Below are 23,400 nucleotides of genomic sequence, written 5' to 3'. Positions count from 1 at the left end.
ATCATTTACATTCCACATATGAGCAAAACCAACCTGTAGTTAGCCTTCATTTCTTTATTTATTTCACTTAAGATAATCACCTTCAGTTCCATCCACTTTGTCTCTGTGATAACAGTTTTATCCTCTGTTTAGTTAGTTGCAAAACAGTATTTCATTGATAAGAGAGTGGGGCACATGACTCTGGTTGTTGGAGGGTGTGATGATTTACACACACTATGTATAGATTTGAAATTATACCACTGAAGTCTTATAATTTTATAAAACGCTGTTAAATTACTAACAAAATTTTTTAAAATTTATTTTTTATTTAAGAAAGGATAAATTAACAAAATCATAGGGTAGGAGGGGTACAATTCCACACAATTCCCACCACCCAATCTCTATATCCCATCCTTTCCCCTGATAGCTTTCCCTCTGGGAGCATGGACCCAGGGTCATTGTGGTTTGCAGAAAGTGGAAGGTCTGGCTTCTGTAATTGCTTCCCCACTGAACATGGACGTTGACTGGTCAGTCCATCTCCCAGTCTGCCTCTCTCTTTCCCTAGTAGGGTAGGTCTCTGGGGAATCGGAGCTCCAGGACACATTGGTGGGGTCTTCAGTCCAGAGAAGCCTGGCTGGCATCCTGATGGCATCTGGAACCTGGTGGCTGAAAAGAGAGTTAACATACAAAGCCAAACAAATTGTTGAGCAATCGTGGACCCAAAGGTTGGAATAGTGGAGAGGAAGTGTTAGGGGGGTACTCACTGCAAACTCTAGTGTGCTTCTGCTTTCAGGTATATATTTTGCACTAGTTTATGGATACGTGTGAACATATGCTCTCTCTCACAGAACCTGGTCTATATCTAGGTTTTGGGACTTTGTTAGAAAGTGAACCACCTGGAATGGAATTAGAGAATACTACGAAAGGAAAGGTCTTACCCGAGTAATGAAGCTGAAGGGTTGTCATTCCACACGTGAAGTCTCTGGACACAGTCTGAGCTGAAACATGTTGAAGTGGCAATCTTGAGTTGATTAGGTTGCTATTGGCAGATGCAATATTATTTGATATGGATTGGGAGAGGCATACGGGAAAGTGGGCCCTATGCAAGGGTTCCAGGACTGGGGGAAGTAGAGGCCCTATAGTGGAGATGTGAGGTTCCTGCTGTCTTAGGGTTCAAAAAGACAATCGATGTTATCATCACATTATTTGGTAATTGGGTTAGCTTTGAAAAGTCCTTTTGTTAGGGTTTGCTGTACAGTACCCAGTATCTTGTATATAGCTGTGCTATTGGTTGCTTCTGATCTACTTGGTCTAGGCTTTTGAGAGAGTCTGCATATCAATTACACAGCCTATATATTAAAAAGATCCAGTTTGTGTTTTGAAAAACTTCGAGACATACAATTAATTTTCCCCCTCTCGTATTAATTAACTAGTGATTTATATGACTACACTTTACTAGGAGTGTACATAAACACCATTCCCAACACCAAAATACTGTGACCCATCCCACCCACCCACCCCCAACCCCCACCGGCCCAGGAAGCCGCATGTCTACCCCTCATCACAGGGTTTTTACTTTGGTGCCCTACTTTCAATTAAGTCAGATCCTGCTTTTAGTTTTCCTTTCAGATCTTCTTACTCAACTTCTGTTGATGAGTGGGATCATTCCATACTCAACTTTATCTTTCTGACTTAGCTCACTTAACATAATTCCTTCTAGCTCTGTCCAAGATGGGTCAGAGAAGGTGGGTTCATTGTTCTTGATTGCTGCATAGTATTCCATTGTGTATATATACCACAGCTTTCTCAGCCACTCCTCTGGTGTTGGGCACCTGGGTTGCTTCCAGGTTTTAGCTGTTATGAATTGTGCTGCTATGAACATAGGAGTACACACCTCTTTTTGGTTGGGTGTTATGGAGTCCTTGGGGTATAACCCCAGGAGAGGAATTACTGGATCATATAGAAGGTCCATGTCTAGCCTTGTGAGAGTTTTCCAGACTGCTCTCCACAGAGGCTGTACCAATTTACATTCCCACCAGAAATGTAAAAGGGTTCTTCTGTCCCCACATCCTCTCCAGCATTTGTTGCTGCTGTCCTTTTTGATGTATGCCATTCTTACAGGAGTGAGGTGGTATCTTAGTGTTGTCTTAATTTGCATTTCTCTGACAATCAGTGACCTGGAGCAGTTTTTCATATGTTTGTTAGCCTTTTGGATCTCCTCTGAGATGAATATTTTTTTCATATACTTTGCCCATTTTTGGATGGAGTCATTTGCTTTTTTGGTGCTAAGTTTGCTGAGCTCTTTCTATATTTTGGTGATTAGTTTTTTGTCTGATGTCTGGCATGTGAAGATCTTCTCCCATTCTGTGAGGGGTCTCTCTGTTTGTTTAATAGTTTCTTTGGATGTGCAGAAGCTTTTCAATTTGATGTAGTCCCATTGGTTTGTTTCTGCTTTAGTTTTCCTTGTAATTGGGTTTGATTCATCAAAGATGTCCTTGAGGTATAGGTAGGAAAGTGTTTTACCAATGTTTTTCTCTAAGTATTTGATTGTTTCTGGTCTAACATCCAGGTCTTTGATCCACTTAGAGTTGATTTTTGTTTCTGGTGAGATAAAGTGGTTCAATTTCATTCTTCTGTATATTACAACCCAGTTTTCCCAGCACCATTTATTGAAGAGAGCCTCCTTCTTCCATTCAATGCTTTGGGCCGCCTTATCAAAGATTAGATGTTCATAGGTGTGGGGATTTATTTCTGGGCTTTCAATTCTGTTCCACTGGTCTGTGTGCCTATTTTTGTTCCAGTACCATGCTGTTTTGATGATGATGGCTTTATAATATAGTTTAAGATCTGGGAGTGTGATGCCTCCATTTCTGTTTCTTTTCCTAAAGATGGTTTTGGCAATTCTAGGTGTTTTCAGGTTCCAGATAAATGATTGTAGTGTTTGTTCTATTCTCTTAAAGAAGTTTGGTGGAACTTTGATGGGTATTGCATTAAATTTGTATATGGCTCTGGGGAGAATATTCATTTTGATGATATTTATTCTTCTGATCCATGAGCACAGGATGTCTTTCCATTTCCATTCCTTGGGTAGCAACTCATAGTTTTCAGTATACAAGTCTTTCACTTCTTTGGTCAACTTTATTCCTAGGTATTTTATTGACTTTGCTGAAACAGTAAATGGGAGTGATTTCTGGATGTCTTCTTCTTCAGATTTCGTGTTGGCATAAAGAAATGCCACTGATTTTTGTGCATTGATTTTGTAGCCTGACACCTTGCTATATTGCCTAATAACCCAGTAGTTTTCTGCTGGATTCTTTAGGTGTTTCTATGTATACTATCATATCATCTTCAAATAGTGAGAGCTTGACTTCTTCCCTTCCAATCTGTATTCCTTTGATTTCTTTCTCTTGCCTGATTGCTATGGCAAGAACTTCCAATACAATATGGAAGAGTAATGGTGACAGTGGACAGCCCTGTCTAGTCCCCGATCTGAGGGGGAATGCTTTCAGCTTCTGTCCATTGACTATCATGTTGGCTGTAGGTTTGCTATATATGGATTCCACTATCTTGAGGAATTTCCCATCTATTCCCATTTTTTGTAGAGTTTTGAGCATGAATGGGTGTTGGATTTTGTAAAAGGCTTTCTCTGCATGTATTGAGATAATCATGTGGTTTTGGGTTTTGATGTGGTGAATAACATTGATTGACTTATGGATGTTGAACCAGCGTAGCTTTCCTGGGATGAATCCCACTTGGTCATGATGAACAATCTTTTTGATGTGCTGTTGTATCCGGTTGGCCAAGATCTTGTTTAATATTTTGGCATCTATGTTCATCAGAGATATTGGTCTGTATTTTTTCTTTTTTGTAGAATAAAAATTTAAATAATAATTTATTGATTTTTAACTTTTAAATATTTATTTATTTACTCTTTTATTGCCCTTGTTTTTTTTTTTTTTTTTTTACTATTGTTGTAGTTATTGTTGTTGTAATTGATGTTGTTGTTACACAGGACAAAGAGAAATGGAGAAAGTAGGGGAAGACAGAGAGGGGGAGAGAAAGGTAGACACTTGCAGACCTGCTGTCACCACCTGTGCCTATGAAATGACACCCCTGCAGGTGGGGAACCAGGGACTCAAAGCCTGATCCTTCACCTGTCCTTGGGCTTTATGCCACATGCACTTAACCGCTGCACTACTGCCCAACTCCCATTTATTGATATTTTAACCTAAAGCTTACACATAACGGAATACTAGACTGTTATGCACAAGTCATTGCTAGGGTTTCTTTCCCTTTAGAATTTCCTCTTTTTAATTTGTTGTCTCCTAGATTTTCTTCATTCCTGCTGCCTTTTGCCTCTTTTTCATCTCATCTCTTTTTTCTTCCTCTCTCAAACTTTTTAGTTGACTATATAGAGTTGAGATTTTCTTTTGATGGTAGTTGTAAAATAGTTTTTATTTAATTTTAAAAATGGTTTGAGAATCATGTTTATTTTTTCAAGGAAAAAAATAGGCTTCACTTTTTCTGATTTTAGTTTTATTACCTAAGGTAAGCCTTTTGAGTAGAGTCTGGGGTTAACAAAAAAAGCTACATAACATTTTAAGGATTCTATTTCCTTGATTACATTTTTCCATGTAGATTTGCTGACCTTGAAATAACAAGATGTCTTATGTTTCCCTTAAACTATCTGCGATTGTCAACTGTCTTTGTAGGTGTATGTATGTATGTATGTATGTATTTTTTTATTTTTGTCATTCCTGAGGGTTAACAGCTCTGAACCTACTTTTTTCAGATAGAGAAAGACAGAGACAGAAGAAGAGTGGGAATGACACTATAACATCTTAGCTTCCCTCTTAGTGGTCAGGGCCAGGCTCCACAAAACAGTCATGGGATTTGGAACCTGATACAAAGCATTTACGCCCTTTCTGCTAATGATTCCTCAGATAATAGGAAACACTGAAAGGATTGTTGTGATAATTAAATCTAACTTGACAGAGCACTTAGGTGTACTTCCACATGTGTAAGATCCTGATATATGGAAACATTAAACTCTGGGGTTCCCACTGTACAGCTCTTTTTCTTCTTTTTTTTGTGGAGGAGGGGGTTCGGGGATACTGCTGATAACATAAGAGAGGAAATGAGTTTTCCTCCCATCTCTGCATCAGTCATAAATAATTATTATAATCAGGACTGTGTTTGCAGTAAACAACCAGAGAGGTGAAGTAATGTAACTGTCTGAGACAAAGAGCAAGTTTACTTGTTGCTTAAGTAATGATTCCATCCAAGCTGTTTCCTCCTCCAATAGTGCAGCCATTGAGTGCAAACAGAACTGGTACAAACATACTATTGAGAATATTGCTTGCTGTGCCTTGGTAAAGTCATTTGCAGAGATCCATGAAATTATAACAGAGTAAAAACTTACTAGTTTGTAGATAACTTAAAACCAAACCTCAGACCTAATAGTAAAGGAGTACAAAAGTTTACAGAAATGTTTTGAATGAACTTAAGTTTTCCCCTAAGCACTTTCTTTTTCTGTATTCTTCATGGAAATGCTCACTCATTCTTAAAACAATTAATAAATTTTGGGACTCCTGGGAATGCTGTAAAACTACTGTACTCCTTAACTTTGACCTTTAAAGTCACTCAATTTCCTGAACACCCCCCCCCCACCACACACACACACACACACACACACACACACACACACACACACACTTGAAAGACACCACGAAAGCCCAATACAGTGTGTCTGATACCAGACTAAGGAGGTCTTGCAGGGGTCATATAGCCATTTTTGCCTGCCGGCTACATTTAAGTCTGTCCAGTTATCAAACATCTTTAAAGAGTCAGTGAATTTAACCATATTCCCTCAGGAATCCATTGTAACATTTCACTTTTCCCCTTACATGCCATTGTTCAACTTTATAATTAAAATATACTTTAAAAAATGGAGTAAAATAGCTCATAATTAAAACTTTTCCTCTTCTGATCATCATGAATATTTAGAGAACTGGTCATTTCCTGAGAGAAGTAAACAGTCCTCCATTTCATTGTCATTGATTTTTCTTAGTGCTGAAAAGTGTTCCAATTTTCATTAAAAATGTTCAACATAAAATTTGCTTGTGTAACTATTCTCTGCTGGTTTCTCTGTGTGTGTGGATGTGTTTATAGCCTGGCTCTCACCATACATTATTTCATCACTTCTGGGATGACTTTTTCTTGTTTGTGTATAGAGAGATAGAGACAGTCAGAGAGAAGGAGAGATAACACAGAACTGTGATGTCCTCCATTGTTGTGTTTCTTTCATATGAGCTCAAATCTGGGAAAGCATGGGAAAGAATATGAAAGAAAAAGGTATTTATTTATTTATTTATTTATTTATTTATTTATTTATTTATCTTACCAGAGTACTGGTCAGTCTGTTCTATGGTAGTGCCAGGGATTGAACCTGGGTCTTTGGAGCCTCAGGTGTGAGAGTCTCTGCATAACCATTATGCTGTCTACCTCTACCCCAAAGGGATTTTTCTTAAACTGTCTGAAGAACTTCTTTCCACCCTGATGTATCTTACATATATTTTCTTTTCTTTCAAAAGTACCATGTTCTAAAGACTGTATTAAATGAATTTCTCAACTGATGGTTAGAATGATTAAATTCTAAGACTACTTTCGACGTAAGTTTTATAATTCATATTATTTGGGGGCCATACAGCCTCATGGTTATCCAACGTTATCATCCACTGTACTCCAAACTATTCTAGAAAGCATGATCTCATTTGCTGTGGTTTGTCCAGAAGAGCATGTGCTTCCTAGGAAACACTCCAACAAGAGTCTGTTCCCTTCCAAATGTTTCCCTTATTTGCCTTGCCTTGCACTTCAACTTTTAGTGGATTCATTCCTTACAACACTGTTATTTTACAATTAAGAAAGATAAATCTGTATTTTAAAGGTCACAGTGGAGTGGATATATAATCTCTCAGGTATTGACTGGCAGTTGTTATCTCATCTAGAGGTATCCTCTTCTCCTCTTCTCCCTTTTCTTTGAAAATTTCAAACTGTTCCACATGGCATCATCCATCTTTGCTCAGGTGGCTCATGTGTTTGTTTCTCTAGTGTGTGCCTTTTCATTTTCGATTAAAAGTTTAAAATATCAGAAAAAAAAACCCTGTGAGAAATACTTAAATAAAGTAAACAGGGGGCAGGTAGTGGTGCACCTGGTTAAGCGCACACATTGCAGTGTGCAAGGACAGGACCCGGGTTTAAGTCCCTGGTTTCCACCTGCAGGGCAAAGCTTCATGAGTGGTGAAGCCAAGCTGCTGGTCTCTAGCTGTCTTTTTCTCTATCTCTATTCTCCCTCCCATCTCAATATATCTCTGTCTCTATCCAATAATAAATAAAATATTTAAAAAATAATAAAATAAATAAGGTTAAGGGGGCTTTAACAATAGAATAAAAACCACTGGTGTATTGCACCAAAGGAAATGACTCTGGGGTGAGGGGAAGTGTTCAAGTCCTGGAACATGGTGGAATAGGAGGACCTGGGGGCGGGCTTAAATTGTTATGTGGAAAACTGAGAAATGTGACACATGTACAAATTCCTGTATTTTACTGTCAACTATAAAGAATTAATCCCTCAATAAAAAAATAAAAAAACAGTTGAGTCTTATAAATACAAAATAAAAAAAAAGAGAGGACAAAAAAAGAGAAAGAAAAGGACAAAAGGAAAAAAAAAGTAGAAGTCATGGGGCATGTACTCAGTGGAGTACAACTCAGCAATTTAAAACGACTCTATTGCCCTTTTACTGTTGAATGTAAACCATTAATCCCCCCAATAAAGAAAAAAATGACTATATTGTATTATTTGGGGCAAAAAGGATGGAACTGGGGGTGATTATACTTAAGGAAGGACGTGAAGGACAACTATGGGGTGATTTTATTCATATATGGAATATGGGAAACTGAAACACATGACATTGAAAATATATATTAAATCCATATCTCTGACCTTGAAAGAACTATAGTGGTAACCGCTGGAGGTTGATGAGGGCATAGTACTTTTGTAGTTGGAGTGGTATATAATTATACCCCTATTATCTTATAATATTGTAAATAATTAATAAAAAAAAGAGTGGTCCAGGAAGTGGTGTAGTGGGTAAAGCATTGAACTCTCAAGCATGAGGTCCTGAGTTCAGTCCCTGACAGCAGATGTACCAGAGTGATATGTGGTTCTTTCTCTTTCTCTCCTCCTATCTTTCTAATAAAATAAAAATAAGATCTTAAGAAAAAAAGAAAGAAAGAAAAGAGAAAGAAAAAATTTCAAGCTGTACAGTAAAAAATAGGTCATGGATGTTTTTCTTGACTCCCTCACCCATTTATTTACTAATCAGTCAACAAATATTTATTTTTGGACTTATGTGTGCAAGAACCTGAGCTTTAATGGTCTGATTGAATTTAGTGATTTAGCATGCAACTGTTTATTTAAAGTCCTTATCCTCCCTATAATTTTTAGTGGTATTTCTCTAAGATAGCATTTCTCTGTTTAGAGGTAGAGTTAATGTGATTACGGGAAACTTCGAACGTGAACTTTGAGAGGGTTCTCAGAGAAGATCATTTAAATTTTACTTAGATATTTAACAGTGAAATTACTCCTGTTGTGTTCTTCTTCTTCTCCTCCTTCTCCTCCTCCTCCTCTTCTTCTTGTGGGGGTCTTGCACAGGTGTGATTTCACACAAGTGACTCATTCATTCATTCATTCATTCATTCATTCATTCATTCATACCACAGCACCAGTACTTCCTCCAATACTATGACACATACCAGGTGGGCTAGAACCAGGGTTTCTAGCATGACAATGCAGGCCCCCTATCTAGTGAACTAGCTCTCCAGGCTGAGGGTTTTTTTTTTAATTATTTTTTAAATGAATTTTATTTCTGTTTATAGAAAAGCAGAATTTTATTTTTCCTTATATGTATTCTTATGATTGTTTTCATAACCATAAAATTTAAATGTTATGATTACCCACCCACTTACCATGAAAACATTTTATTTTGTCTATGAAACTTATTTAACCAGCTTTAAATAACCCCCATCTAAATGGCATTCATCCCTGTCGGCCTCTTATCTACCTTCACTAGCAATTGACTCGGTACTCTTTAAATCAAAATATGTATCACTGCTTAAAAATCTTTAGCCATCTTGACATCAGTTTAGAAAGGCTTTTCTTTTAAAAAGTTTTAAAATATGGTGAAAACTCAGTTGGCATAAATTTACTATTTTAACTATCTTTTAAAAATGATTTTAAAATCTATTTATTATTATTTTAAGTTGACAGGGCAGAGAGAAATTGACAGGAAAGGAAGATATAGAAGGAGAGAGAAAGACAATTGCAATACTGCTTCACTGCTCATGAAGCTTCCCCCCTTCAGGTGAGTACTGTCCCACCTTTTAACTGTCTTTAAGTAGACAATTTAAGTAGCACATTAACTATATTTACATGGTTGTACAACCAATTTCTTTTTTTTAAGTTTTTTTATATTTTTTTCCTTTTGTTGTCCTTGTTTATCATTGTTGTTATTATTGTTGCCGTCGTTGTTGTTGGATAGGACAGAGAGAAATCGAGAGAGGAGGGGAAGACAGAGAGGGGGAGAGAAAGATAAACACCTGCAGAGCTGCTTCACCACCTGTGAAGGGAACCCTCTGCAGGTGGGGAACTGGGGGCCGGAGCCGGGATCCTAATGCCTGTCAGCGTGCATTTAACCACCTGCACCACCTCCTGGCTCCCCAACCAATTTCTAGAACTTTTTATTTTGGAAAAAAAGTAAATTTGTATTCACAAACAACAGTAAATCATTTATCCCTACCCCTACCTCCCAGTCACAACCATGATAGTTTCTATTCTGTGAATATTGAAGAAGAGAGTAAGAAAGCAAAACGGGCTGAAAAACAACCAATTAATATTTTTTCATAATTGATGAAAGATAAATTTTACATATCCAAGAAATTGTACAACTCCTAAAAGTGACAATACAAAAAAAAAAAAAAAAAAAACCAACCAACCAACCACTAACTAAGAATACTATAGTCAAAATGCTGAAATTCAGAGATAAAGAGAATCATTTTAAAAGTAGCTACAGAAAAGACACATTACACACAGGTTCTGCACCCCATAATAACCCTAGGTCCATACTCCAGAGGGATAAAGAATAGGAAAGCTTTCAGGGGAGGGGATGGGATACAGAGTTGTGTGTAGTTGTGCCCCTCTTATCCTATGGTTTTTGTCAGTGTTTCCTTTTTATAAATAAAAATTTTAAAAAGTTATATAATTTATGACTGACTTCTAAACAGGAATAATGGAAGCCAGAAAATAATGGGACAGCATTACAAAAATGATTTAAATGCTCCCACACTATGGACATCTACTTTTTGACAAAGGGGCCCAAATTATTACACGAAGAATGGAGAGTCTTTTCAATAAATATTGCTGAGAAAATCGAGTTGAAACATGCAGAAGACATTGACAAAACCATAGGATAAGAGCGGTACAGCTTCACACAATTCCCAATTTGTCAATGTTTCCTTTTTGTAAATAAAAAATTTAAAAAAAAAAGAAAAAGAAACAAGCAGAAGAATGACACTAAACCACTACACTTCACCACACACAAAAGTAAACTCCAAATGGATCAAGGAATTGGGTGTTACACCAGGTACTAATCAAATACTTAGAGGAAAATATTGGCAGAATATTTTCCATCTAAATTTTTTTTAAATTTTTTATTTAAGAAAGGATTAATGAACAAAAACAGAAGGTAGGAGGGGTACAACTCCACACAATTCCCACCACCCAATCTCCATAACCCACTCCCTCCCATGATAGCTTTCCCATTCTCTATCCCTCTGGGAGCATGGACCCTGGGTTATTGAGGGTTGCAGAAGGTAGAAGGTCTGGCTTCTGTAATTGCTTCCCCGCTGAACATGGGCGTTGACTGGTCGGTCCATACTCCCAGTCTGCCTCTCTCTTTCCCTAGTAGGGTGGGTCTCTGGGGAAGCTGAGCTCCAGGACACATTGGTGGGATCTTCAATCCAGGGAAGCCTGGCCAGCATCCTGGTGGCATCTGGAACCTGGTGATTGAAAAGAGAGTTAACATACGAAGCCAAACAAATTGTTGAGCAATCATGGATCCCAAGCTTGGAATAGTGGAGAGGAAGTGTTAGGGAGGTACTCACTGCAAACTCTAATGTACTTCTGCTTTCAGGTATATATTTTGCAGTAGTTTATGGATACGTGTGAACATAAGCTCTCTCTTACAGAAACTGGTGTATATCTAGGTTATGGGACTTTGTTAGAAAGTGAACTACCTGAGATGAAATTAGAGTGTACTATAAAAGGAAAGGTCTCACCCGAGTAATGAAGCCGAAGGGTTGTCATTCCACATGTGAAGTCTCTGGACACAGTCTGAGGTGAAGCATGTTGAGGTGGCAATCGTTGCGTTGGTTAGGTTGTGATCAGCAGATGCAATATTATTTGATATGGATTGGGAGAGGCATACGGGAAAGTGGGCCCTATGCAAGGGTTCCAGGACTGGGGGAAGTAGGGGCTCTATAGTGGAGATGTGAGGTTCCTGCTGTCTTAGGGTTCCAAAAGACAATCGATAGTTAATGTTATCATCACATTATTTGGTAATTGGGTTAACTTTGAAAAGTCCTTTTGTTATGGTTTGCTGTATAGTATCCAGTATCTTGTATATAGCTGTGCTATTGGACGCTTCTAATCTACTTGGTCTAGGCTTTTGAGAGAGTCCACATATCAAATACACAGCCTATATATTAAAAAGATTCAGTTTGTGTTTTGAGAAACTTTGAGACATACAACTGATTTACCCCCTCTCATATTAATTAACTAGTGATTTATATGTCTACATTTTGCTAGGAGTGTACATAAACACCATTCCCACCACCAAAAGACTGTGACCCATCCCTTCCACCCACTTCCACCCCCCACTGGCCCAGGAAGATGCATGTCTACCCCTCACCACTGGGTTTTTATTTTGGTGTCCTACTTACAATTTGATCAGGTCCTGCTTTTAGTTTCTCTTTCAGATCTTCTTACTCAACTTCTGTTGATGAGTGGGATCATCTCATACTCATCTTTATCTTTCTGACTTAGTTCACTTAACATAATTCCTTCTAGCTCTGTCCAAGATGGGTCAGAGAAGGTGGGTTCATTGTTTTTGATAGCTGCATAGTATTCCATCGTGTATATATACCACAGCTTTCTCAGCCACTCATCTGTTGTTGGGCACCTGGGTTGCTTCCAGGTTTTAGCTATTATGAATTGTGCTGCTATGAACATAGGAGTACACACCTCTTTTTGGTTGGGTGTTATGGAGTCCTTGGGGTATAACCCCAGGAGAGGAATTACTGGATCATATGGAAGGTCCATGTCTAGCCTTCTGAGAGTTTTCCAGACTGCTCTCCACAGAGGATGGACCAATTTACATTCCCACCAGCAATGTAAAAGGGTTCCTCTGTCCCCACATCCTCTCCAGCATTTGTTGCTGCTGTCCTTTTTGATGTATGCCATTCTTACAGGAGTGAGGTGATATCTTAGTGTTGTCTTAATTTGCATTTCTCTGACAATCAGTGACCTGGAGCAGTTTTTCATATGTTTGTTAGCCTTTTGGATCTCCTCTGAGGTGAATGTTTTGTTCATATCCTCTGCCCATTTTTGGATGGGGTCATTTGCTTTTTTGGTGCTAAGTTTGCTGAGCTCTTTCTATATTTTGGTGATTAGTTTCTTGTCTGATGTCTGGCATGTGAAGATCTTCTCCCATTCTTTGAGGGGTCTCTCTGTTTGTTTAATAGTTTCTTTGGATGTGCAGAAGCTTTTCAATTTGATGTAGTCCCATTGGTTTGTTTCTGCTTTAGTCTTCCTTGCAATTGGGTTTGATTCTTCAAAGATGTGCTTGAGGTGTAGGTGGGAAAGTGTTTTACCAATGTTTTCCTCTAAGTATTTGATTGTTTCTGGTCTGACATCTAGGTCTTTGATCCATTTGGAGTTGATTTTTGCTTCTGGTGAGATAAAGTGGTTCAATTTCATTCTTCTGCATGTTTCAACCCAGTTTTCCCAGCACCATTTATTGAAGAGAGCCTCCTTTTTCCATTTATTCCTTTGTGCATCTAATCAAAGATTAGATGCCCATAGGTGTTGGGATTTACTTCTGGGCTTTCAATTCTGTTCCACTGGTCTGTGTGCCTATTTTTGTTTCAGTACCATGCTGTTTTGATGATGATGGCTTTATAATATAGTTTAAGGTCTGGGAGTGTGATGCCTCCATTTCTGTTTCTTTTCCTAAAGATGGTTTTGGCAATTCTAGGTGTTTTCAGGTTCCAGATAAATGATTGTAGTGTTTGTTCTATTCTCTTAAAGAAGCTTGGTGGAACTTTGATGGGTATTGCATTAAATTTGTATATGGCTCTGGGGAGAATATTCATTTAAATGATTTTTATTCTTCCAATCCATGAGCATGGGATATCTTTCCATTTCTTGGTATCAGTTTCTATTTCCTTGAGTAGCGACTCATAGTTTTCAGCATACAAGTCTTTCACTTCTTTGGTCAACTTTATTCCTAGGTATTTGATTGACTTTGCTGAAACAGTAAATGGGAGTGATTTCTGGATGTCTTCTTCTTCAGATTTCGTGTTTGCATAAAGAAATGCCACTGATTTTTGTACATTGATTTTGTAGCCTGACACCTTGCTATATTGCCTAATAACTTCCAGTAATTTTCTACTGGATTCTTTAGGTCTTTCTATGTATACTATCATATCATCTGCAAATAGTGAGAGCTTGACTTCTCCCCTTCCAATCTGTATTCCTTTGATTTCTTTCTCTTGCCTGATTGCTTTGGCAAGAACTTCCAATACTATGTTGAAGAGTAACGGTGACAGTGGACAGCCCTGTCTAGTCCCCGATCTGAGGGGGAATGCTTTCAGCTTCTGTCCATTGACTATCATGTTGGCTGTAGGTTTGCTATATATGGATTCCACTATCTTGAGGAATTTCCCATCTATTCCCATTTTTTGTAGAGTTTTGAGCATGAATGGGTGTTGGATTTTGTCAAAGGCTTTCTCTGCATCTATTGTGATAATCATGTGGTTTTTGGTTTTGCTTTTATTGATGTGGTGAATGACATTGATTGACTTACGGATGTTGAACCAGCCTTGAATTCCTGGGATGAATCCCACTTGGTCATGATGAACAATCTTTTTGATGCATTGCTGTATCCAGTTGGCCAAGATCTTGTTTAATATTTTGGCATCTATGTTCATCAGCGATATTGGTCTGTAGTTTTCCTTTTTTGTTCTGTCCCTATCAGCTTTTGGTATCAGGGTGATGTTGGCTTCATAAAAGGTGGAAGGGAGTATTCCTGTTTCTTCAATCTTATGGAATAGCTTAAGAAGTATGGGTATTAACTGTTTCCTGAAAGTTTTGTAGAATTCGTTTGTGAAGCCATCTGGTCCAGGACTTTTGTTGTTGGGGAGATTCTTAATAACGGTTTCAATTTCTTTGTCTGTGATTGGTGGGTCTAAGTTCTTTCTAAGCCCTTCTTGCTTACAATTGAAATCTGAGCTTCACAGCTGTTTGTAGAATAAGATTACCAGATGTTTGTAGGTTTTGAACAACTGCAGGCAGTTCAGTCTGACAGTATTTATCCTACTCTGTTATATGCTGCTTGCTCCTCCCACCCCGTGCCAAGAAGATTCTTTTCCACTGTAGCCTGGGAGGGAGTTACTGCCTCAGAAAAATGATCTAGGATTGACCAAGTTCTGTTATTCGGGTGATAGTGGAGTAATGGAGGTATGGGTTCACTGGGTAACAATGAGTGTTCTGTGTTGGCACCTTCAGAGGTAGAGTCCAAAAATAGTTCTCATGAATTGACACTGGTTTTGACCCAGTTGACAATTACCTGTGGTTCCTGTCCTTTTTTCTCAGCTTTGTTTTCCAGCCTTCACATTGATTCATTTTATTAGTTAAAACCTGATGGGTGATTTATTATGGTCTTAATGGTGTGACTTTCTCTTTTGTTTCTCTCTGTCAGGAGTTACTCCTGGATATTAATGATAATAAGGGCGCAATGCAAACATTTCTACATGTGAACAAGAAAAGAAAAACACATTTTATTTTTATTATTAAATACTATTAAGTCAATTGAAGACTAGGTAATTGGAGGATCTGGCATTTTCTGGTCTTTTTCATATTTTAAGATAGCATGAAGGATTTGGGATGAGTTCAGTTGCTCTGATTAAGACAGGAAAGTAGAGAAATGTCCAGAGGAAAGATCCATAAGATGTTTTTGAGATGATTTGGAGTCCTCATGGGAAAACAATGAAGAAGTGATATTCTGAATGGTGGCTTAAGAGAAGTTGTAAGGAAATAAAGATGTGTACTAGGGATTTTTTGAGAGAAGACTTAATTTTTTGGCTCCAGGGTTATTGCCAGGGCTTAGTACTCGCACTGTGAATCCACCAATCCTGGTGGCCTTTTTATTTTATTTTTTTCCATTTTATTTGATAGGTCAAATAAATTGGTGTGGGGGGGATAGAGGGAGAGAAAAAGATAGATACCTACAATCCTGCTTCACCACTTGTGAAGCACCCCACCTATAGGGGGGGAGCAGAGACTTTAACCCGGATCCTTGCGCGAGGTCTTTGGGCTTAGTACTATATGCACTTAACTGGGTGTGCAACTGCTTGCTCCCCTAGAGAAGACTGTTTTTAGTTATATAAACTATCTTAATTTCCTTTCAGAAATCACAAAATGCACACTGCATACTGATGCTTGTGGGGTAAAAATAAGAGATTAAATGTAAAGGTAATCTATACTTGGATTGCAGAAAACAATTTTTTTTAACTGGGACTTTTATTTTTCATTGAACTACAATAAAATTTATGTCCAAAGACTTTTTTTCCTCCTTCCCCTCCTCCTCCTTCTCTTTCTTTTCTTTTTTTTTTTTTTGCATGAGTTTAGTGCATTTTCACCAAGAGATAATCAGCACTTCCTGTTATACTAGGCCCATTATACACCAATCACTAAGCCAGATGCCTGCCAGGGTAGGGGAGTGGTACAGAAGTATTCGTCTGCGTAGTGAGAGGTATTTAATCACTGAGCTTCTTTGGCCAATAAATTATAATGATAGAAAGCAATTCAAATTTTAGTCGGTTTAAAGATTCTCTACAGAAGCTGGGAGATAGCTCATCCTATAGAATGTACACATGTGCAAGGCCCTGGCATCACATGGGAGCACTACGGATAGCACTAGGGATAGCACTAGGGATAGCACTAGGGATAGCACTACAGATAGCACTAGGGATAGCACTACGGATAGCACTATGGACAGCACTACGGACAGCACTACGGACAGCACTAGGGATAGCACTACGGATAGCACTAGGGATAGCACTAGGGATAGCACTAGGGATAGCACTAGGGATAGCACTAGGGATAGCACTAGGGATAGCACTACGGAGAGTACTAGGGATAGCACTACGGATAGCACTATGGATAACACTGGGGATGCCACAGATGGTAGAGTTGTGTTGTATTGAATTTCTTTTTCTCTCTTTCTTCCTCTCACTTTCCTCAGTTACTCTCTAAATTAGGGGGGAAAAACTGGGTTTATGAAGTTGTTCAGTAGTATAATACATGCACAATCCCTTAGTTCATTCCAGGTACTGCATAGAAAAATTCTTTACAGCTGATGTAGCATCATTTTACCTGCACCTGGGTGCACATCTCCTTTTACTGCCCCCCCCCCCAGTATTCTGCTGCTCTACATCTTACATATCTTATGTGTTTTAGCATTTAGAATAACCCTACAAGGTACTCTCACCCCCACATTGTAGTTTAACTTTGAAGAGATTAAGCACCTCACCACTAAATAAGAGTAGAATTAAGATTTCAATCCAACACCTTAGGCCTGCAAACCTGTACTATTCCCACTATATTGATCTGACTCCTCAAGGCATCCTGGGAAATCTATTAAACCTCTATGGAGTTGTTTTTGTTTTTGTTTTTTTGCCTTGATGTTCTGGAATTTAGCAGATTGTTTTTGCTCTCTTCAGCTTCTCCCTCATGAAGAGTAGAATACCAGGGAGCAATGGGTAAGTACCCTTTCTTTCCCCAGTGGCAAAAAAACTTTGGTTGTCTTTGGTCTGGAAAGCTCTTATGATGTCAGCTTTGATTGTGGAAGGATTAAATTTGTACCTACAGGACAGTACAGCTGTACTACTTTCCTAATACATTTGGCTCATTCTCAATAAATAAACATAAATAGCATTGTAATTTGTTTGTGATTAAAGGCAAGTCTCTTGCATGAAAAGTTTTTCTTAATAGCTTAAAGCAGTCCAACTATCATGATGAGGTATCAAAACTAATTTACTCTTGGTTAAAATGTGTCCTTTCTTTATGCCCATGATGAAAGGATAAATGCATGATAACAGTAAATTAAGAGTTCAAAGCAATTGAGAATGTTTGGAACTAAATTAAACATTAGGCAGTAGAAAAACTCATATTAACTGCTTTTGAATTGCAGTCTTCCTTTTTGTATTTTTCATCTCTTTTAGCCCATTCTTCAACACTCAATATTTGCTGTTAAAATATTCTTAGCAAAAGTAGATTAACTCCTTTACTGTCTTCTTGGTGAAAGTTTTTTCTTGTTTTTAAATTAACACCCCAAACATTTTTTGACTGAAGTCTAAACAAGACAAACACATAGATTAGATTTGTTTTCAAATAAACATGACTTGTCTATGGTAGTGCAAGCACAGGGACACGAAAGGTAAAAGAAAAACAAACAAATAACATAAACACTAGGATTTTCCAGCATCAAAAAACTTAGAAATAGTTTTATGTCAGTCACAACCCTGACTGCGTTGATGTCCTTTTCTGGGGAATAGTCCTACAACTCTTGTGAATTAGATGTTGAAAATGTTCCTGCTTTTTTTTTTATATACTCTCCATATTTTAGGGTATATATTGACGATGCCTCTCTGTTGGACATGAACATTGACAGGTCGATCCATACCCCCAGCCTGTTTCTATCTTTCCCTAGTTGGGCAGAGCTCTGGAGAGGTGGAGTTCCAGGACTTACTGGTGAGGTCGTCTGCCTAGAGAAGTCAGGTTGACGTCATGGTAGCATCTGCAACTCAGTGGCTGAAAAGCATAACAATATAAAACAGAATAAATTGTTTAGTAAGCAAGACCCTGAGGGTAAGAATATAGAAGATGAAGTTTGGGGTCTTCGTGTTGGAAGAAGCTAGGAAGTCTGGTTTAGGTATATTCCAAGGGGTCCATGACATTAATTTTTGCTTGAGCCCCATAGCTAACATGCAGGTTGACTAAAAGAATTGTCTGGGATGATGGTGTCAGAGTTGGGAATAGGATTAGAAAGCTGGATCAGGGCAGAAAATAGCTTCCAAATATGGGAAGAGTATATAGATACTGTTAACTGTTAACCTTGTATCCTCAGATAAATCTGAGGAAACTAAGACTCCCAAATATTCAGCAACTTGCTTATCTAAGTTTACACAACTAGTTAGTTATTGGTGGAACTACAGTTCAGATCAGGTTTCTGACGTCATGGCCTCATGTTTTTAATGTTTACATTATTTTAATAAAGTATACATTTAAAAATACATTTCTATTGAGATAACTATACTTCTTACATGTTTACCTCTCCAGTTCTTTTGCTGAGCTGCAGGTGTTTATTGAACTTCCATTATTGGTCAGCACTGTTGTTAAATGCTGAGGAGACAGTGAAAAGCATATTTGCTCCCCTAGACCACATTATAATAGGAGAAGACAAGACAATAAATAGTTCAAATGCATATAAGTACTTAAAGAAAATCCTATAAGTGCAGATTCTAACTCAGAAAAATGTAGTATCCTTACAAGGTTTACTCTCACATAAGACTAAGACATTACTAGCCCTAAGTGATAATAAAGGCTTATTTTCATATTTAGCAGATGATATGACTCATTCATAATCATTAATTAATGTGAATTTAGCCAAAAGACTATATATAATATGAAAATTCATTTTAAGTCATTAATATCTTAGGGGCAGCTGGTCTGGTTAGAAAGAATTTTCAAGCTGTTTAATCAGTTATGTGACACATGAGTCAAACATTCTTCACTTATCACCTTAAGCATCTCAGCCTCCATATAGTTGAAATGGTTTTTTGAAAAAGAACAGGAATAATTATTTCTGCTTTTGTCTTATATCATGGGGCCATGTAGGCCTAATGCTCATTATATTTTGAAATAAGCTTAAACACTTGCCTTTCTGGAACTCACCAGAGAACACTTTCATTTATTTATTTGAACTGGATCATGCTTCTGTAGCTTTTAAAGGCATAATCAGTAGGAGTGACTAGTGTGAAAGAGGGCCAGGCTAGAATTCCTCAAGTTTTTCCTTGAATTTGGAGAGATTGCCTGAAAAATGCACTTAATTTTCTTTCACTCAGCTCTTTAATGGAGCACTGTCTTTCTTCTCTAGGATTATTGTTGTTTTTCAAAGTTTTTTGAGGGAATTGATGAAGGAAACACTTACATGAAGAGTATTTCTACAAATTTCTCAAATGACTCCCCCAGATGTCTTAGAGGCTCATATGAAGAGTTATTTGAACTTAATGATCAAAGATGTCTTGGTCTTTAGATGAAATATGCCTTGAATATCTTTCTGTGAAATCTTGGCTATCTTCTGTTCATTAAATTTGACTTAGATTTTTACTTCTTCCAGACAGTTTTTCTTTACCTCTGTTCCCTTCTAAGGAATTATCATTCACTTCTTCTTTTTTTTTAAATTTTTTATTTAAGAAAGGATTAATGAACAAAAACATAATGTAGGAGGGGTACAACTCCACACAATTCCCACCACCCAATCCCCATAACCCACCCCCTCCCATGATAGCTTTCCAATTCTCTAGCCCTCTGGGAGCATGGACCCAGGGTCGTTGAGGGTTGTAGAAGGTAGAAGGTCTGGCTTCTGTAATTGCTTCCCTGCTGAACATGGGCGTTGACTGGTCGGTCCATACTCCCAGTCTGCCTCTCTCTTTCCCTAGTAAGGTGTGTCTCTGGGGAAGCTGAGCTCCAGGACACATTGGTGGGGTCTTCAATCCAGGGAAGCCTGGCCAGCATCCTGGTGGCATTTGGAACCTGGTGATTGAGAAGAGAGTTAACATATGAAGCCAAACAATTTGTTGAGCAATCATGGATCCCAAGCTTGGAATAGTGGAGAGGAAGTGTTAGGGAGGTACTCACTGCAAACTCTAGTGTACTTCTGCTTTCAGGTATATATTTTGCAGTAGTTTATGGATACGTGTGCACATAAGCTCTCTCTCACGGAAACTGGTGTATATCTAGGTTATGGGACTTTGTTAGAAAGTGAACTACCTGAGATGAAATTAGAGTGTACTATAAAAGGAAAGATCTCACCCGAGTAATGAAGCTGAAGGGTTGTCATTCCACACGTGAAGTCTCTGGATACAGTCTGAGGTGAAGCATGTTGAGGTGGCAATCGTTGCGTTGGTTAGGTTGTGATCAGCAGATGCAATATTATTTGATATGGATTGGGAGAGGCATACGGGAAAGTGGGCCCTATGCAAGGGTTCCAGGACTGGGGGAAGTAGGGGCTCTATAGTGGAGATGTGAGGTTCCTGCTGTCTTAGGAGAACCCTATTTTTCTGAATGCAGCTTGAGTGTAGCAGCAAATTTCTAGTTTTCACTTTAGATTGTGATATATTATTTTTTAATTTATGACAATGATCCTCCTGAACTGTTTGAAAATTCCATTGTGTTTTACTTTCTGGTATTTAGAACTAAGTCAGGATTTTTGTTTCTTACCTCAACATTTCAGTGATAAGAACACTATTTTCCTGACGCTAGTTTCTGCAAACATTTCCATACTATACACTGCCTGGCCTGGCTTTTGTCTCAAAAAGATAGTCCACTCAAACTTGCCAAATGTGAGATAACCATGAATGACTTTCCCTATGTCCTAGCACGGGGAAGAGGTGGTACTTTCAGAATTCATGGGGAAAGAATGATGTCTATGTGTATAGAAGGGATCTTCCATTTATCCATTTTTTAAATCCTGCTTGTATACTTTAGTTAGGCAGTGAAAGTTTCCTGTTCATCTACTGAAGTATGAGGAGATTGGGAAAGTAGAGTCTACAGGTATTAAAGACTAAATGAAGTTCTGACAGTGCTTCATTAATGAAGGAAGAGTGGTGCATTATTATAGTGAGACTAGTGATGGGTTATTTTCCTTGTTATGTGTTGGCATTAATTTAGATTGTGAAAGGCTGATGAAAGAGACTGAACCAGCAACTGGGGGAAGTATTTGTGACTTATTTTTTATTTATAAAAAGGAAACATTGACAAAAACAATAGAATAAGAGGGGTACAACTCAACACAATTCCCACCACCAGAATTCTGTATCCCATCTCCTAACCTGATAGCTTTCCTATTCTTTATCCTTCTGGGAATATGGACCAAGGTACATTATGGAGTGCAGAAGGCGGAAGGTCTGGCTTCTGTAATTGCTTCCCTGCTGAACATGGGCATTGTCAGGTCAATCCATACTCCCAGCCTGCCTCTCTTTATCCCTTATGGGACAGGGCTCTGGGGAAGCGGAGCGGGCCTCCGGGACACATTGGTGGGGTTGTCTGCCCAAGGAAGTCCAGTTGGCATCACGCTAGCATCTGGAACCTGGTGGCTGAAGAAAGAGTTAACATATAAAGCCAGACAAATTGTTGACTAATCATGAAACTAAAGGCTGGAATAGTGCAGATGAAGGTTTGGGGTCTCTATTTTGTAGATAGTTAGTGAGCCTATTTTATTTATATTCTAAAGGGTCTATGACTATAGTAGTTTTTTTTTTTTCTGAGTCTGACATCTGATAGGCAGGTGGACCCAAGTTATTGTTTGGAGAGATCATGTTATGGCTGGAAAAAAGACCAGAAAGCTAGATCAGGGAAGAGAGTAGCTCCCAAATACGGGAAAGGTATATAAATATTCTTGACTGTAAACCCCATAGATTTGATGTGATCTGGGGCCCATAATTAGCTTAGGAGCCTATGTGACGTCTGCATTCTTGTAGATCTGAACTCTACAGGGAGCTCAGACCATAGAATGTGAGCTCAAATCTACAGGTATTGGTGACTTTATGTCTTACTTCTTGAAAAACTGAAGGAGTGAATGAATAATACTTATTACCTCTATACTCGGTCATTAATTATTTCCTTGGGTTTACTACCTGAAAATATTTACTCAGCTTAATCCCTTTTTCCCTGTCAAAAATCAAAGAAGAAATGTTCAGCTGAGTTTGAATTTGGGATTGGTCAGGGTGGTGCAGCTATCTCTGATTCTTACTCTGTTTCTCGCCATCCCTTTTTAGGTTTTTCTATCAGTTTCTTACCACTATTTCAGTAGAACAGAAACTTTGAGCAAAATGCCTAATCTGTCTCAGGAGCCACATCTTTTAGATATCATGGAGTGAAATAAAAAAATAAACAACTGAATACTTTGGTAAGAACTTTGTAAACATTAGTGGCAGGACTGACTTTATGGACATACAATCTGTGCATTTATTTGCACAGGGGCCTGTTCTTGAAGGTCTCACATGTAATTTAATGTTCTGTTACCATTTGTTGGTTTTTGAGCAAGGGGACCAACATTTTCATCTCTCACTGATTCACACTTCACTATCCCTGCTTAGCTGTAAAGAGGCAATACCTTTTTTCTACTACTGTAACACAGTAATTGTTGTTGATAATATCCTAAAGCTTTGCCTTTGTGAATACTTAAACATTAAACTTCCTTTCCTTCTGTTGCCACTACAAGAGAACTAATATTTGTTTGTTGAGTGGTAAGCTTAAGCCGTAGTTGAATTTCATACACTATCAAGAAATCTTAAGTCCTTCAGAATCAAAAAAAAGATAAACATTATTACAGGATTTCCAGCATTTCATAAAGGACACTCCAGCTTCACCTGTTTCTCTGACTCCCAGGACAAAGGCAATTTTAAAGAGAAGTAATGAGAAACTCTACTCTCACTTTACTTTAGTCATGAATCAATATATCCCATAAATATATCTTGAATGCCTATGAGGCGTAAGAAATGCTCTCACAGAGTTCTGTGAAGTAGACAGTCTTGGCCCATACTTTCTCTGATGGCATTTATCTAGTGGGAGATATCAGATGTCATAAGGAGTGTCGTGATGAAGAGGTACTCAGTTCTGTGGGTGTGCATGTGGAAGTGTCAAACAAATGGGATTCAGGAAGTTTGTGGAAGAAGGAATTCCTAGTTGATACCTGGATGGTGAGAAGAAAAGAGGGGTGTGATCTCTTTTGAACTGACTTT

Source organism: Erinaceus europaeus, chromosome 10 (assembly GCF_950295315.1).
Source record: "Erinaceus europaeus chromosome 10, mEriEur2.1, whole genome shotgun sequence".
In the NCBI taxonomy this organism is placed as follows: Eukaryota; Metazoa; Chordata; class Mammalia; order Eulipotyphla; family Erinaceidae; genus Erinaceus; species Erinaceus europaeus.
Note: the sequence above shows the minus strand (reverse complement) of the source record.